The 18,782-nt window shown below is 44.0% G+C and overlaps 1 long non-coding RNA gene across 3 annotated transcripts in view; it reads right to left on the bottom strand.

Moving 5' to 3' along the window:
- Window positions 1–18,782, bottom strand: part of LOC103727025 — a 110,331-nt gene that overhangs the window by 38,399 nt on the left and 53,150 nt on the right. For 2 of the 3 annotated variants that reach the window (XR_003848042.1, XR_003848043.1), the window contains exon 4: window positions 13,134–13,296. The exons of the other annotated variant lie outside the window; for it this stretch is intronic. This is a non-coding gene — a long non-coding RNA (uncharacterized LOC103727025). The remainder of the gene's footprint in view (window positions 1–13,133; window positions 13,297–18,782) is intronic. 3 annotated transcript variants of the gene reach the window in all.

Here is an 18,782-nt window from a genome sequence, read left to right as displayed (position 1 = left end):
TGACTGCCATTCTACCCAAAATCCTCTCAGCAGCATCACAATCCTTCAGTGATTGTTCAACCTCTATTTTCCAAACAATCATTGATTAGAGATGCCTAGTGCAAGAGTCAGCATATCCATGTACAGATACTTCTATTTTTTTTTAATCTTCTTTATGTGAACCAACATATATCTCTGTCACACCATCACCCCACCAGTTCTAGTCTATGGAAAAACAGAACCATCCAATTCATTTTCTGCAGGAGAATTTTAAATAGTGGATGCTAGTTGTCATTGCCCTTCAGATGTAACATCCTAAATGCACTCCTGGGTCAGCCTTTGGTTGAAGGGATGTCCAGGCACACTACATAGTGGTCTCCATTCTTCAGCTAGTTAGTGTTCCTCTGAGGAGGAAGCCCAGAGCTACAGAATTCTTAATGACTTCTGCTGGCTATACAGGTAATTTGCTTTACAGATAGAATATAATAGAAGATAGATAGATGATAGATCGATAGATACAGATTGATAGATGATAGATAATAGATAGATAGATAGATAGATAGATGATAGATGACAGATAGATAGATAGATAGATGATTGATAGATAGATAGGTAGATAGATAGATAGATAGATGATAGATAGATGATAGATAGATGATAGATAGATAGACAATAGGTAGGTAGATAGATAGATAGATAGATAGATAGATAGATAGACAGACAGACAGACAGATGAGATAGAGATAGATAATTGAGAGATAGATATAGAAAGATGGCTTATTGGTGATAGATGATAGAAAAGTAGGTAGATAGATAGATGATAGATTGATGATTGATCGATAGATGATAATAGGTAGATAGGTAGTAGATGATAGATACATGATAGAAGGATAGAGGATTGACAAATGATAAATGAAACAGGTAATAGATGATTGATATGGTAATAGTTGGTAGATATAATAGACGAATGCTTGATAGATGATAGATTGATGATAGATGATTGATAGGTGACAGATAAATATATAGATGATTGATAGATGGCAGTTAGATAATAGACAACAGATAGATTAAAGACATATGACAGATTAAGGTAGATGACAAATAGAAAATAGATGGCAGATAGATTAAAGGTAGATTATAATGATAGATATAGCTGTCTACTGCACTGACCTAGTAGTTTATGGTCAACCAACACTTGGGCATTTCTTACAAGGTCTAAACTCAGACCAATTCTCTCCCACCCTCTATTCGTGAAATTAACTGCCTTTCAAACCTAAACCAAGACTTGACTTTATCATTCTCAAATTCTTCTTGTTAGTCTCAGCCCATCTTCCTCAATATCAGATCTTCTGAAATTTGTTCGTATTGCTGTCACTAAGGTGACTTTATTCTGTGGTATCACAGATCTGATCAGCACGTGGATGATATTCCACTCAACTCATTGATAAATATATGGAACATGGCAGGAAACGAGCTCTGGAAATTGGTAGGCGATAACTCTCTCCTCACTGATATCATCTCTGAGCTAGACTCCCTGAGCAGCATTGTCCCATGTGCTCTAGACACACACAGACTCTCCAGATCCTTAGTCTGCCATCAAACTCACTATGGTACTACTTTGTATCTACACTAACCTGCCCCACCACAATTTCTCAGTCCATAAAGATGTCAAAAGAGAAAGTGAAGGGTTGGCTTAACTCATCCTTACATGTTCACTATCAGCAGAGACCATGCCTATGGTTTTATCATTTCCCGTGTTCCTTTTGTGAAACTCAGGACAGCACCTGAAGATTAGTCCTGCCTCTCATGCATTCATACGATCTCATCAATCAAGGCTCCCAAAACTGTACAGAACACACTAACTTCAGGCACAGATAACAGAAATCTTCATTTCGTAAATATATTTACTCCCAGTGTGGTTGCACACTCCTGTAATTCCAACACTCTGGAGGCAGTGGGTGGTAAGTTCAACACCAGCCTGGGCTATATCATAAAATCTTGTTTCAGAAAAAAAAAATCAAAAGCTGGAAATGTAGCTCATAAGTAGAATATTTCTCCATCACGTACATGACCCTGGGATTGATCTCCAACACTGCCAAACCAACCAACTGCCCAAAAAACAGGCAAACATATATTGGCCAGAGATGCAGGCCTAAGCCCAGAATTCTCTAAAATACCCCAAGGATTTACAAGCTCAGTCTAACGAAGCTATGCAAAGACCCTATAAACCTGATAAAGGTAGAGCCCTGGTTCCGACCCCATCTGTTTCCTCATGAGTACAGTGATGAAGGTTATGCACTAGTAATGGAAGGAGACAGCCACTCAGCACTACATGGTGACTGGCTTTATCTCTCACACTTTTTGGAGAGTTCAAACAGCTGTGATGTCTTCATTATTAGTCTTCTGATTCAAGCCTGTGTAACTCTACCACGCACACATGAATGTGTGTGCGCGCACACACACACACACACACACACACACACACACTTACCACTTGCTTGCTGAGACCAAAGTCATCTGTGCTACTTAACTCTGTTCAATTCTAGGAGTGGCTTGTTCCAGAGTCATCTTGCAAGAGTGTATTACTGATACCTTTCATAGGATTCTTTATCATCTGTGATACAGAACAACCATGGGGACTGGATAACATTAAGTGTTAGGAATGTTGCCCTATAACTTTATATGTAGGTAAAGCCTAAGGGGTTTTATGTGTTAACATGTGTGCATGTGTGGATGTGTGTGTATGCGTGTGTGTGTCTGACAACATGAAATCCCTGTAAACAGAACTACTCTGTATATTCTATCAACCCAACGATCCCCATTTACACTCCTTGAGAATTATAGACTGTGTCTTTCACCCAAACAAAGCTGTAATAAGATAACCATGAGGAGTCAGGACACTCAGAAGAATAACAGAGAACCCTCCATGTTTTCTCATCTGGAGAAAGGAAAAACAAGCCCAGAATTCCTGGCAAGGTAAGTCCATGTGCTTCAGAATTTGTCACAGTAGTGTGGTCTGCCACCACTCATACTTCATCTACCTGTGTGGATGCTTAAGAAGGGATGAGGCTGTTTCAGGGCCTCATCTCACAGTGATATTCTCTGCAACACATTTTAGGGTGCTGTGAGGGATTCACAAGCTAATACCCCAAAGGTCATTGTTCTTACATTCTGAAGATGTAGTTAGGGGCTGGATTATTCTGGAAAGTTCTCTGTTTATGCCTTCATGCATGGCAAAGTCCTATGTCATGGTAAGACACTAACCATGTGGGTTGCTGAAGAGAAACAAAGATAGCCACGGCTGCCGTAGTTTGTTAAAACCCACAGTCTGCTGGGCTTTTGTCTCCTCTTCAGTCTCAGCCAGTTCATAGCAGTTCTTGCCTCCTCTTCCTGCATGTCCTTGGCCAGCCTCTCAGCTCCTACCCACACAGAAAGAGCACAAGGACCTAGAATGGAGGCTCAGCACCACCCCAGCTGCTCCCCCTTCTCACCGCTCTCACACATCCTTGAATCTCGTTTTCCTTTCTGTCTTCAGCCCTGAGTTTCTGTATGTCCATTGCTTGTTTGGAATTTAAATGTTCCTGTCTCCTTTTACCCTCTGTGTAGAAGTTCTTTGCCACATAGACTGGTTTTGCCATCAGCTCATCCTGCTGACTTTTGTCGGCACACCATTTGGGCTGACCCCTTCCTAGGCATCAGCACCCGACTTCTTACTCTGCCCCCAGGCTTCCCAATCATCACCACATACACACATCACATTCCAGGAGGACTAATGATATACCTTGTGGCAGGGTTTTAAAAGAGCCCCCCTAAAAAAGTCTAATTCTGTTTGCTAGTTTCCAGGCTAATCTATTATCCCATCACAGTGTCGGGCCCAGACAAAGCATGGAGACCAAGTTGTACTTGAGGCCACAACATGAGGTTCTTGCGTGAGAGGCCACCTGAGCTCTGCAGCTCTGCTGGGGCCATGCCAATATATCCCCAGCTCCCTCTACTCCATTACCCAGACTTCCAGAAGCCTCGTCCTGCCATTGACAATGAAGGAGAAGAGAAGTGATGCTGGAGAGTGGATGAAATCAGAGCAGGGAAGACAAATCAGAGCTGTCTGGAAGCTCCATCTGTACTAGAGTCCATGTCTTCCCCTGCATCTGAGCCCTTCTACTGTGGTGGGCGGATTCTCACTGATGAGGCTGAAAGTTGTTTCTAGAGCCACCAAATTCACATTACTTAAGCAAGATTGAGCTGTTTAAAATTTCAGTGTTGTCCGCCAAAAAAATAATAATAGGAAGTTGTATAGAGTGGAATGTGCTGACAGCAGTAATGCTTCTGTAATAATTCATGGGTAGTGGATGGTGCTCTGGAAGTCAGCCCAGCTGGCTAATGTAGACGGGTACTCACTGCTGATGGCCAGACAATTGACTGGCATTTCTGCTCCATCATGAAGTCAACTCACAACGAAGAGGAAGGGGCTCCAAAGCAGGGAAGAAGAAAGGCAGAAGGAAGGGATGGTAAGAAAGAGGAAAGGAAGGAAAAATTGAGGAAGAAGGGAGGAAAGAAGGAAGGGAGGAAGGGAGGAAGGGAGGAAGGAAGGAAGGAATGAAGGAAGAGAGGGAGGGAGGGAGGGAGGGAGGAAGGAAGGAAGGAAGGAAGGAAGGAAGGAAGGAAGGAAGGAAGGAAGAAGAAAGGAAACAGTGAATGTGTGTTGAACCATAATGTCCAGAAAAGCTTAAATAGGAAGACCAAAAGGAATATTACCAATCACAGTTCAACCTAAGCCAAGTACCACCATGATTTTATGCTATTATTCTGAAAACACTGATCAGACAAGGAAGGAGGTAGAGTTCATCTCTTCACTATGTCTTCCACTCAAGAGCCAGATCTCCCTCTCAAAGAAACCAACTACCCATTTCCAACTGACCTAACAGTAATACCCATACAAGTAATTAGCCCTGCCCTTGTACAAAGAACAGAAATGTTCCCTCCTCTGTCCTCATTGATGATGCCCATTATGAATCCAATGGCCTTTCTTTCTATCTGTGCCCCCTGGGGTCACTCTACCACCCAGCATGCTTTAGGCCTCCTGTTCTTGAGTCAGGAAGGAAAAATCTTTTCTGGACTGTACTCAAAAAGACATAATTACATAAGAAAATACACAGCCCTCCAACTTTGCAATGACAGCAAAGCAATATGGAAATAAGTTCCTAAATCGTGTGTACTAAGTTTCCTGAATTTAATGTATATAATAGAAAGACCAAATCCATGAGTAGATATCTTCTATATCACGAATTTAAGGGCAGGAACCCAAGAGAGAATGTACAAAGGGCTTCCCAACTGCCAACCACAGGGCTAGGTAGTATATATGTGTTATCTCAATTTTCACAGCTTGTAAAAGTCAGTAATACTACTTCAGATAGGTTCCAATTTAAATCTACTTTCCACAGTATAGTAGCCATCGGCCACATATGGCTACTCAGCACCTGAATAGATTTAGGTCAAGCTGGAATGCATTATAAGTATATAAATATGCCCTGGATTCTGAAGAGTATAAAAAATGAATGTAAAATGGCTTATTGATGATTTTCACATTGGTTATATATTGAAATAATATTTTGTAAATAAGGGTCAAATAAGATTCATGATTAGGGCCAGTGAGATGGTTCAGTGGGTAAAGGTGCCTGCCACCAAGGTTGACAGCTTGAGTTCAGTGCCTGGACCCCATGGTGGAAGGAAAGAACCAATTCCCATAAGTTGCATTCTGATTTTTATATGTGAGTCCTGGCTCACTTGCATGCTAGAGCAAATAAATGAATATATAGATAATTAATTAATTAAACATAATTAAAGGTGATTTCACCTATTTCTTTTGTTGTTTGTTTTTTGTTTTTAACATGGACTGCATTCAAGTCACAGTGACTTAAAATACTGTAACCTCATGACCTCTTTACCTGGGAGGCTAAGACCAGGAGACTTAGAACCAGCTCCACCACAAATGAGCTGTTCCCCTGAGTAAGCTATTTAATTCCCCTGGGCCTTAATTTTCTCATCCATAAAGGGGGCTTCATTAGAAATGTTTTGCAAGATCATCATGGAGAACAAATAAAATGGTATGTATAAAACACTTATTAACAGGCCTGAGATGCATTCAATAAACTGGAGCTGATGATGACTTGTGGTTCTTTAAATCTGCTATTAAATGTTTGCACACCTTTTACCAGGAAGTGATCCTTCAAAAACATATTTGGATAGGGAGGAAGTTTCAACATTTCAGGCTGCTCTGGGCATGTTGTTATCTGCACCAGAAAGGTTCGTGCACTAGGAGGACATCTAACTCTGAACAAGCTTCCTGCTCTTTGTCTTTGCCCTGCCACCTGCCACAGCAATCATCTGCATCCAGTCCTGGGACAGGAAGCTCCCACCAGCTGTTGGTCTGTGGTATCCAGTCTCTTGACGCCAAGAGTGCTGGGGTGTCAGGGCAGCATGCTTGCTGCCTCTACCCGTCTACATCTTAGCTGGCTGGGCCTCCTGGAGTCATGTAAATAAAGCCAACAGAGGACATCCTCTTTTGCTGTTACCCTTCTGTCAGAATCCTATGACTCATAAATCAATCCAAAATCTTTAACACTGTCTCCTAACCAGATATGATCAGTACTCTGTCCCATCTTCCTTCCCCTTCAATGTCTCCAGGCAGGCTGGTCTCGTTCAGTCTCCAATGTTCCAAGGTCTTCCTGAGAGATGTATGAATACCGTTTTCTCTTGGCCTAACTGCCCCTGGCCAAATACTACTTGGCCACCAGGTCATTGTTGCAATCATTGCTACAGGATGATTTTCCACACTCTTTTTTTCTCATAATGCTCTGATCTTTCCTTCATGCCCCCATGGACCTCACTAAATTTTACTCTTTCTCATGAATCTCTTCTCTGCTGCATCCCCAGCATCTCATACATAATTTGTATGCAGCAATATGTATGAAGGAATCACCACACAGGGGCTGGTTGACACACAGGTCACTGCAGACCACAGTACCTAGAACTTTTAGCACTTTCAGAATTTAGTGGCTGTGACAGACAATGTGGGGTGTGTGTGTGTGTGATATTATTACCTCATTTATCCTTCATATCAGTCCTAGGGGTCAGGGATGATTTTGTATGAAACTGGCATTTCTCTCTATGGTTCTCACATCTAGCGTTTCCTCCTCCTCCTCTTCCTCCTCCTCCTCCTCCTCCTTCTTCCTCTCTCTCTCTCTCTCTCTCCACACACACACACACACACACACACACACACACACACACACCACCACACACTGTCTCTCCTGTCTTTCTGTGGGGACCACCACACACGACTCCACACACACACACACACACACACACACACACACACACCTTGACACTGTGGCTCTTGAATTTCATTGGGGGCTATGAAAGTCTTGTTCCTTTTACATGGCAGCCACTGTTTTCAGGATCCTGTATGCAGTGTCTCAGCCAGCCCAGTAATCTACTGGCATCTCTAATGTCCCCATAGTATGCAAGATAACGCAGAGCCTCAAAGAAGGCAAATACTTAACCAAGATCACACAGCTGCTGCGTGCTAGACCAAATCCTCCATCACTGTATTCTGAGATATAAGTCATGCTTTTTTCTTTATACGCGTTTTGTCTTTAACCCCAAATATTTCTGGCTCATCTAGTCAGCCTTCTGTGGCATTGCTGTGTCTTCACTTTGCTCCTTCTCTGTCCCCCCCTCTGGATACTGGGTTCTATCGCTCACCATTCCCCCCAAATAATTGTTTCCCCCATTCCTTCCCTAGGCAATGGTTTGCACCACCTAGGTTTGTGTTTGCATGTGTATTTTTTCTAGTTACATTGCCCAGCAGCTACTTTGCATATCTCCTTCCCAAAGCCTCATTTCTCAGAATGCTAACCAAGGCAAAGTCCTGCACATGGGGCAGAGGCATTTTATTTAGGAGCTGGTTTTGTTCAAATGCAAATATGTTGTCCTGTATCATCGCCTCAGCAGCTAGCAGGACTTGAAGGGAATGAGGCCTAAGGGAGAGGACTTTGATAGGAGAAGGGGAAGCCATGGAAGTCCCAGGCAGGTCTTATGACAGGCAGCTAATGGGTGGGTAGCAAGCACAGTCATTGAACTGGGGTTCCGGGAAAGCAAACGTGCTCCAGGAACAGACTCCTAGGGACGGGAGTAATCCAAGTAAGAGAGCATGCATATTGTTTGCAAAAATGAATAATGAAATTCAAAGTTTTATTCGTTATGTTCCAGGCAATATTACCATTATTATTTATCTTAAATGTGAAAAGCAAAGGGAATGGAAGAAATATGTAATTCTATGGTGTCCTCATGGAAAATGCCACTGATAGATGGGGCCAGGTTACTCTGAATCTAACATGACTGCACACAGAGGGTGTCTGTGGAATTTCGTGGACTACCCCAAGCAGACATAATAGCCTGGGTTTTGCACACCATTTAGGCCTGTCATGGACACTGGCCAGCAACCACAGAAGGTCTCTGCTCCTGTTAGAGGGGATTCCAGAGAAGATGTGATTTGTGGGGCTCTCATCTTCTAAGCAGCAAGTACTAGCATTAGAGAGGTCTCTCTTGGGAACTGCTGGATTCTCCTTGTCCTGGAAAAGATCCGTCCCTTAAGTTATAAGAGAAACAATGAAAATTAATTGCAAACATCATGGTTTGCATTTAGGTAAATTGATGGTTTTGAATGGCAAATGTGAAACAGGGTTTTAGAGACAGAGTTTGAGAACCCTGATGGTTATCTGGGCATCGGTGGCCCCGGCACCAAAGCCTGACCACTCCTGATAAGGGCCATGACTATATCCATTTCACAAAGCCCCCTAAAAGGAAACCTTTGGTCCCCTTCCTGGAACTGCCTGACGTTCAAAGAACAGGCTCTGCCTTGAGCCATTACTGTGACACTGCTGCCAACCCCACTGAGTAGATTCTGTCAGGGCTGCCTAGATTCCTTCACCTTTGGACATAGCCCTCCCTACTATAGTGCATGATTGCCCAACCATGGCTTTAGAATCGCTTTGACTAAGCAGGAGCCCCCATAATGCTCTCCCACTACCTCCAGAGGTACAAAAATGAGCAGAATCTGTCTCAAGATGAATGGTGATTAGGCGTCTAATTTGAGCCCCAGTGCTTCCCATGAGCTTTACCTGAAGCTAGTTCCAGAGAAGGACATATCCTTACCCTGACCTTTTCCCCTGTCCTCCCCGAGTTCCCTTATTTCTTTTCCTAAAGAGTTGTCCTACAAAGAATCCTTTGATAAGCATTCCCATCTCAGGTTCTGCCTCTAGAACAGGTCTGTGGAATTGCTCTTTTGTCCCAGGCTAGACAAAGCTGTTCTGGACCTCCAGCCTAGGCAAAACCCAGGATGCTCCAGCCCCACTCAGGTCACCTACATTCTAGAAGCAGAGAATTATTCTCTGTCCTGGCCAAAGACACTGCTGAGAAACACAGAAGAGACTCACTTTCCTTTTATCCCTCTAGGTCTGTTCTCTTTGGATGAATGAAGCCTGCTCTTGTGTTTACCTTTGAAATTCAGAAGGTTTAACCTGATTGGGCTACTGCAACTCCCCACATGGCTGGAGTCAGAGAGAGTCTGTAAGGAAGAGCAGAGACCTCAAGTCTCCATGGGTCCTAAGTCAAGGCCATCTGCATCCTGTGTACCCATCTGACTCTGTGTTGACATCTCCTTGAAGGGGTCCTCGGCACAGCTGCAAGAAGGGTGGTAAATCACTGTTTCTCAGGGCCTTCTTCTCTCAACCAGATGATAAAAGCAGACTTGGACAGAAAATGAGAGAGAGAGAACCTGGTCATCATCAGACAATTTCAGAGGCACAGGAAATAACTCCTTTTGCCCACCCCACCCCCAAGTTCAGGAGGAAGATTAAGAAAGACCATCTTTGATAACCATTAAAAACAAGTTCCTCTCCCCAGATTTTCTGCTTACCCTCATCCCTGTACAAATTGTAGACCTTCCCTAACCAAGAGGCTATGAAGACACTGCAGGATGCCCCAGTTCCCCACTCAGAAAGCAATGAGCCATCTCCAAGGGTCTGAACATGAAAGGTTAAGGGCTGAGCCCAGCCTCTACTCAGATTCTTCATCCAACTTCTTCACCAAAATTTACCATTGAAAGAAATCCCTACTGTTCTGCTGGGAAGGAGTGGGGAAGAGTAAGAAAGCATCACCTGCCTCAGTAGTGAGTCTCTCCAGTCCTGGCTAAATTCCCCGCAGCAGGGGACATTTTTAAAAATGTGGGTATGACCAGCATGCAGTGGGCAGGAGCATGAACAAGCATCCCACCATGTAAGCAACAGTATATATGACACGGGACAGAGCCTACTGCATGCCAGTACCATCCCACTGAGAAGCAGAAGTGCCTGTACATGGAACATAAGCGAGGGACGTGGAGCCCCTGTCCTCACCTATACATCACAAGGCACAGCACTGTTAGCAGAGATCACTGGGGGAAGCCAGGTCAGTTTCACGACTTTTGAAAGCCCAGGAAATATAGACCTGTGCAGAGTGAACCCCTGTTTATGGACCAACAGCATCGAGAGGAGGGCCTCTACTCAAGGGAGAGTCACACATCCACCCCTTTGGCCCTTCCCTGCTTTCGCAAAAGTCTCCCCTCAACACTGCCCGTTAGAGGAACAGGTGCCATAAGCAAAGCTTCCCAGAACCATCTAACTGCACACATGATGTGTCTGGCCCATGAACTGGGTTATAAACCTGTCTGCAAGGAGTCTCGAGTGCAAAATTGATGAGTGTGATCAGCACACTGCTTAAATAAACATGCTTATTACCAAGGCTCCAAGAGGTGCAGTGACACACAGAGCACACGCCTCATGCTCATCTTCGCTTTCTAATCTATCTGCTTTCATTTCATGCTACATGAAATATGAATGGGACACTACTGCTACTTTGACGAATTTTCTCTTTCAGCATTTGTCCCCCACTTTCTGCTTCACTGGGAACAACATCAGTGTTCTTAGAAGCACCAGCTTCGTCCAATTCATTCCCACCAGGCCAGGTCAGCCAGAAGGCAAATCCACCACCTGCATCTTGGAAGGAATGGGGCTCCCACCCCTCTTGTATACCTGGAATAGTACTGTGCAGAGTCAGCAAGCTGGCCCAGCGGAGCAAGACCAATCAGTGTCTCCCAGGATTCTAGTGACTGAATGAGACACTGGCAAATGAGTGTTCTTAGATAAACAAAATCACAGAATCTGCTGGCTTCAGATATTTTATTCACATAACAAGTTTAGAAAGACTTCCTAAATGGTCTCCTATATTGGACCTTGTGTTTTATAATGGATCTTTTTCATACTATCAAGCAATAGTCTTACACTGAAAATGTTGGCTAAACATCTCAAGATCATTTGTGAATCAACAAAGATTGTGTAACTATTTGCATACAAAGGGGTAATGATAACCATAGTGACCACTAACTACCACTGGAGATTCAGAACAAGCCCTGTAGTGTTCTCAGCTCTCCTGGGACACTGACTCATTCAGTCCTCCTTGGAAGTCCTAGGACCTTTCTGCAAAGTAGGAAGTCAAGGCACCTAAACAGATCTACAGCACAGTCAACAGTAGCAGAATGATCAAGCCTCACAGAACAGCTCTGGAGCCTGGCCTTTTACTTATGACATTATGCTGCCCTCACACTTAAGTCCATCTGGATATTAGCATACGTAAGCTTAGTATATGAACAGAATCAGAGAACACTGGAGACTTTGCTCATAGCACTGATCAAATTCAGGGCTTCACACATACTCTGCAAATGTCCTACCACTAAGCTGCACCCCATACCAGGTTGGGGCATTTCCAATAATACTATTCTGAATGTCCCTGTCACAAATGCCTGTGTAAGTAAGCATCAACCCAGAAAAGTACAGTGGGGCCTGGGAATTGCAGGTAGTTGTTTTTTAGGCATTGCGTTTTAAATAACAACAAAATAGTCTGCAGATTGAAATCTGTTAGCCAGGTGCCAGGGCAGAAACTCAGATTATAGTAAAAAACTTGACAGACTGAAACTGAAGCTCAGAGAGGAAAAGCGTCTGTACAAGGTCACGCAGACAGTAACAAAGGCAGAAATAGAATTCTGGGCTTGAAGTCAAGCATCACTTTGCCTATTCCACACCAAAATTCCATTCCACCCCCACTTCCCTACCCCTTTCTCTCCCCCCAGTTCCCATTGCTCTTATGCATAAGCAGTAAGGCTTCTGTTCTATTTGCAAAGTAAATAGAGCTGAGATACAGATTACTCTCAAGCATTGAAGCTTTTATCCAATATAAACAGAATCAGGGTAACTTGTTCCTTTCACCCCTCACTCACACACACAGGCTCAATGCCAGCTCTAGCATAATTAGCAGAAGGCAAACAGAACTTGGGTGTCCTGGCCAATTGGGGGCCACTGTGCTCCTCCAGCACAAGTAGGGAGATGCTCTAACTGTCCTTCTTTCCTTTGTCCCCCACTGGCCCTCCTGCCCATTATGCATGATGTGGAAACTGGAGTTCTCTCATAACCTCCCAGTTATTATTTGTAGTAACATGAGGATTAATATTACAAGTTAATATAAAGATCTGAAATATGGTGCCTTACTAGAAGCCCTATTTGCTGGCTCTGAGATTCCCCAAACTAATCCAAGAGAAGGTATATATGAATTTGCACAAGCACACACATACATACATGCATACACATATACATAATACACACATGCATGCACACACATGCACATATTTACACATGCATGCACACACTTACACCTCTTATAAGTTCATATCTATGAAAAATAATACACATACTCAGGAAGTTACATTTTAATAATAGCAGAGACTCTGTTATTCAGAAGACTGATTTTCTTAAAGAACAAACATACCCCTGGGAATGATGGTAGGGGTTCTAACAAGTTCAGTAAAATACTGCCAGTTCATCTTCTAAATGTGAGTTGATTTGATCCCTGGTAACAACAGAAAGTGATTTAGAACTCTGGAGAATGAGGTCAGAAGGTGGGCCCCAGGACTGTGGTTTTGGATTTGGGGAGCAGGGTGGAGAAGTAAATGGGTCAAGATTTTGCATCAAAATATCAAACTAACTCTCTCCTCGGACCCTTACCTTGGCTTTAGAAAAATGGAGAACTTCTTTAGCCACAGTTTCCTCATCTTTAAAGTGAAAATGCCAACAATCTCTTCAACAGATTCTTATGAAGATCAAACATATATATACAAAAGAGTTCTTGTGGCCAGAGGTTCTCAATGTCAATTTAAAAAGGTGTTTTCTGTAAAGAAATGAAGTGATTAATAAGAGCAGGCATCTCCTGTAAAGGACCTTAAAAGTCATTGATCAGTGCAGAAGAAGAGCATGACCATGGAGCTCCCACATTCCTGTCTACACATTCATTCACTCCTTCATTCATGCAATAAATGTTCTCTGAGTGCACAGAAGCTAAATTCTATTTCACTCAATATCAATCAGTACACAGTATAACCCCGTTCCGCTCTGTTTATAACAGCTCACGATTAGACACCTACTGTCTGCTTCTCATTCATCTCATTACTTTGTAGTTAGATCTGCTATCAGCAAATGACAGTGGGGTCAGTCAGGTGGGGTGGGACATGCCTATGATCTCAACAGCTGGGAGGTAGAGGCAGAAGGATCAAGAATTCAAGGCCCTTTGACTACATAATGAGCTTGAAGCAAGCCTAGGCTGCATGAGACCCTGTCTCAGAGAAAAAGAGGGAGCAGCAGGAGGAGGAGGAAGAGAAGAGGAGGAAGAGGAGGAGAAAGCTAAGAGCCTTCCAAGTATCTAAAATTCTTCGAAAAAGTGAGAGTTATTCTAACAAGGAGAAGGTGGGACTGAGCTGGGAGTGTCCAATAGCTCAGCAGCCCCTACCCCTGGGCAAGAGACACTGACCTGCCTTTCTCCATGTGCTTCCAGGTGGGAGTGGACGACTGCCATTGAGGAGCAGCTCCACTCCACATGGGTTTGCAATCGCCTGGTACCTAACTGATTTCCTGCCAGATATTTTGACATCAAAGGTAGGAACTTCCCATAGGCTAGAGCGTGTGCGGCAGACTAATAGGATCTCAGTATATATCAGTGTCTTTGTCTATAAAATAAAAGGTTTGAGCTAAGTGACCAGCAAGAGTCACCTTAGCTCCAAGACTCTGTGACCGTCTTACAGGGTTGGGGAGCAGCACAGTTGCCTGAAGGAGTTAATTCATCTCACAGAATACCCACAAGTGATGTATGGAGCATAGGGAGCACTGCCCCACCCCCTCCCCATGAAGACAAAGCCACCCGTCATTTGCCTTTAATCTGTTTTCTTAATTTTCTTCCTAAGGAAAGTCACAGCTCCAATCAGCCCTCTAATCAATGGCTCACTACTGCCGCACAAATGAGCCAGATTTATTAAAGGAGTCCTCTCTCGGATGGAAATGGGCTCCCCGCTGGGGCTGCAAATACAGGCGAAGATTGACTGCTCCCAGAATAGGTAAAGATGGAAGGGAAAGGACAGCAGGCAAGTAACAGGGGAGAGGGCACAAGGACTCATACCATACCCCACACCACGTCCGTGAATAGATGGCCACCAGACAGCCTGAACCTCTCCCCACACCATGTCCGTGAATAGATGGCCACCAGAAGGCCCGAACCACTCATTCAGCCTGACCCTGAACACAGTGGCCAGCAGCAACTAGCCAGCAAACACCCTCTTTCACCTTCTTATGCACCCTAAGGAAAGAAGGTCACCCAAAATCACACTAATGGAGATTTGCAAGTGGACAGCCTCCCAGAGCCAAGCATTCATAGCCTGTCCAAGCTAGAGAGACTCCTTAAGGATGAAATACAGCTAAGAGGGATGGCACAGACCTTGAAAGGACCCCGGTATTTCTGACTGATAGCCAGAAGCACAGGAAATTAATATTTCAAGGCTGTAAGGACTTAGTCATACTGGTTAAAATGAAATATTTACATATTCATAGTTGGGGGCTGGGAGACCCTTGGTCATGGAGTGGACGCTGCATAAAGCATTCAGAAGAGGCCAATGGAGATACTCAGACAAGGACAGCACACCTTACTCTATGAAAGTGTCACCTCTCTTCATCGTAGGCATAGTTATGTTTCTGGAAATCACAGCTACATTTCCTGGGGAGAAGGTTGGGGGGAGTGATTCTCATTTGTTTCCTTGAAAATTCAGAGAAGTCTGAACAGCCTAAATGTCAGTATAAAATAAACAAAGGCATTCATGTTGTAAGCAGGAATATGTAAAGTGATGGGAAGGGAGGAAGAGAAGGAGGATCAGAAGGAGGAGAAAGAGAGAGAATAAAGAGAGAGAAATTAAGTCACCTTGTATCCTGTTTAAATCTTCTATTTTAAGTTGTAATTCCCTTCTGTTACCTTCACACCTTAGTGGGGTTTTTTATTTTTGTTTGGGTTGCGGGGAGGTTTTTTTTGTTTTGTTTTGTTTTTTTTTTTTGGACTTTTTGAGTTAGGGTCTCCTTGTAGCCCAAGCTGGCCTGGAACTCACTATGTAGACCAGGCTGGACATGAACTCATAGAGATCCACCTACCTCTGCCTCCCAAGTGCTGGGACTAAAGACATGCACCACTACGCCTGGCCCACACCTTAGTTTTAATCACCATGTTAGCCAGAGAAAGGACTAGTCTTAGAAACAAACCAGTTCCATGGTGGTAAGGCAGTCCAATCATATGAGTACAATAGGACAGAGATAAAGTCAACCATACAGAATGGTTCTCTGCACTAGATAAGCCCAGAGACAGCCTACCATGCAGACACACACATACAGAGAGAGAGAGAGAGAGAGAGAGAGAGAGAGAGCCTCTTATGTATATATACATACAATAATCATGCTCAGAGATACCACATCATGTGCATGCACCCACATACAAGTTTGGAAAAGAGGACCATCAGGAAGGATTCTTTTATACAGCCAGGTGGACTAGGGGCTTATGCTGATTTGGAGCAATAAAGGAAAGGTTAACTTAGCTAGGTGATGACATAGCTGGAAAATCCAGAGAATGGCTTTGAGACCTTTAACCTTGAGCTCTTTCTAATCCTAGAATTGACATCACAGGTCTCCACCTTACAAAGCCCAGCCAAGCTTTAGGGCCCTGTGCACATTATCTAGAGAGAGGGGATAGAAGACACGCAGAAGTGGAGGAGAGGGAGAAAACATCAAGCAGTACTTAGGAGAAAGGTGCTTTCTAGTCTTTCTTGTTTCTTGGCCTGGTTCACAGTCTTTTGAGGCATAGCCTGTTGGAGTTGGAAGGCACCCCTTAAGATATGTTCACCCCCTCAATTTACAGATGAGAGAAACTGTCCAGACAGTGGAAGTAATTTGAATGAAATTTCTAGCACCTAACCATCAAGGTACGTTTGGAGTCAGGGAAAAAAACAGCCAGGTCAAGAAGTAGAAGGAGGTGAGGAATGGAACCACCCAGGGAAATCCATCTTCGACCTCCTAGGTCTGAGTGCTGGGCTAACCCTGCTTCTCTTCCCATCCTGCTTCTCTTCAGGGATCCCTATGCCGATTCTCCGTTTCTTTAAATCTCTCAGATCCTGGGAATATCTCCCCAGTCTCTAATCCATTCTGTCTCATACTGTCCCGTACCCCTAAACTTACCCAGAACTGTCAGACAAGGTATGGCAAGGTGTGTGCTTCTCTTCAATAGAATGCATGGTTGGGTTGGGAATGGCATTTCATTCTTGGTGATTAATCTTTGAGAAAACCACAGAACTTCTCATGGGGAAAATCCTTATATGGTAGAAAAATTTAAAGGTTGGAAAATTAAACTTTGTGTTCTGATTTGAAAAATGACCAGGGGAGGAGTCAATAGCACTTGCCGTTCTTCCTTTTTGTGTGAGGTATGTCATGCTGTGAATGAGATTTAGCAACTGCATTGAACTGCTACAATCAGCTCAGAGTACTCTCATACCATGGTTCCTTCTCTTTCCATGGTATCTCCTCTCCCTCATCTCACATGCACCCTTACCACAGCCTTGCTATGCACTCATTCGGAGGCAGAAGTTTGCCAGGGCTTGTGCAGGGTGGTTGCTTTCTCCTGCTGTCACAGCTGAATTTGAGGCATGGGGAGCTGGGGTTTTGCACGCATCTGCGTCCTAAGGTTTGTCTTCTGGGATGGAGACAGGCAGGCCCTGGTCACAACTGGAAAATATTTCTCAGGAAGGGAAGAATGGGATCAGTCTGTCAGCAAGCAACTCATTCTCTCCAACATCTCCTTCTCCAAATTGCTAACTTCCCTCTTTATGTCTCGGCACCATTCAAACTTTACTCATCTTATAAAATGCTACCCTGGGGTCCTATGTTAACTATAGGAGAAATGAAACCACTTTCAGAAAGCTGGATTTTTGCTTCCTTATGCCATTTCAAGCACTCTGAGAAGGGAGGCAGGGAGGAGATGGCCACTTGGACTCTCCTTCCTCAACCTGACAGATGTGAAGAGAAACTTCAGAGGAGCGAGTGGTGTTGCTGCCTAGAGGATCAGCTTGGGGGATGTGAGAAGAGAGTGTAGAGAGCAGTATGCTCCCTCCTAGAGAACCCATTACAAACCAACCTTTTGCTTGGTGAGCACAGCTATTTAACCTTTTCCATTTGATAAAGAGGGTTCAGGTTTACTTTTTACCAAGGCAGGGCATGGCTTCACAGCCCTACAGCGAGGGAATACATCCAGCATTCCCTTCCATTCCAGCCGATCTAGGTTGCCTCCCTGACCCCACTCTCTGACCTTCATTCTTGAAAGTCATTTGCTTTCAAGGTGAACAAGCCCTTGTCTGGAAAACAATATACATGGCGCAGTGACTAGAGGGATCTGGAATAGCTGTGCAGGGGACAGGAAGTACTTCTAGATGAATTATTGATCAACATTTCACACATACACACACATGTATTTGGGGTGCTGGTTCTCCCCACAGGGACAGACTGCGTCTTGGTCTTCCCAGAGTTAAGGGTCTTCTGTGCTGTAACCCCTAGTTTTTGGTGAATGGAAACATAATTACATCTCTTTGTGTGACTGTTTGGTTTTCCAAGAAACCCTAAGTCAGCAGATTTCAGAAGAAAACTGAAACAGTAAACTGTTAGAAAAGTGACGTGTGTCTCAGGAAAAAGAAATGAATTGGTTAGGAAAAAAGAAATACTTTTCATTTAGCAAATTTTGTCTCAGCTGCTAAACAGGTTGTGAACATTAGTGGGTATCATGTATCGCTTATCTCCTTACTAAACCAAGTGGACGCATTAGCTTTGATTTCTGTTAGAAGTGGGAAAACGAGGGCTGAAAGGGTCGCCAACAGGAAGTCAAGGTCACCCCACCACTTCGTGGACCCCTCCTCTGCATTCATCTCTTGAGAACTCCCCGGATGAACTCTCCTGTGCAGGTCACTGGAAGCTGACCAGAGTGCTAGTTTCCCACGGTTGTGGAGCGGACAACCACAAACATGTAAGTAAGCTTCAACCCACACTTACTGTCTCATGGTTTCTGTGACTGGGGAGTCTATCAGGACTTTCTGAATCTTCTACTTGGGGCATTACAAGCTTTTGCTCAAGCTCTCCCCAGAGCTGGGTCCATCCTACAACACTACATACGTCCCTATCATACAGCCTTGGCAGGATCCAAATCTTTACAGCTGTTCTGTATTGGCTGCTGGCCATTATCCCTAAAGGTCATCCTTACATCTCTGCCATGTGGGCTTTACCAGAGCTGTGTCCACCCTACAGCTAGATTTA

The sequence above is a fragment of the Nannospalax galili genome, unplaced genomic scaffold (genome assembly GCF_000622305.1).
Source record: "Nannospalax galili isolate Female #2095 unplaced genomic scaffold, S.galili_v1.0 scaffold648, whole genome shotgun sequence".
Lineage (NCBI taxonomy): Eukaryota > Metazoa > Chordata > Mammalia > Rodentia > Spalacidae > Nannospalax > Nannospalax galili.
Note: the sequence above shows the minus strand (reverse complement) of the source record. Positions and strands in the feature narration are given on the sequence as shown.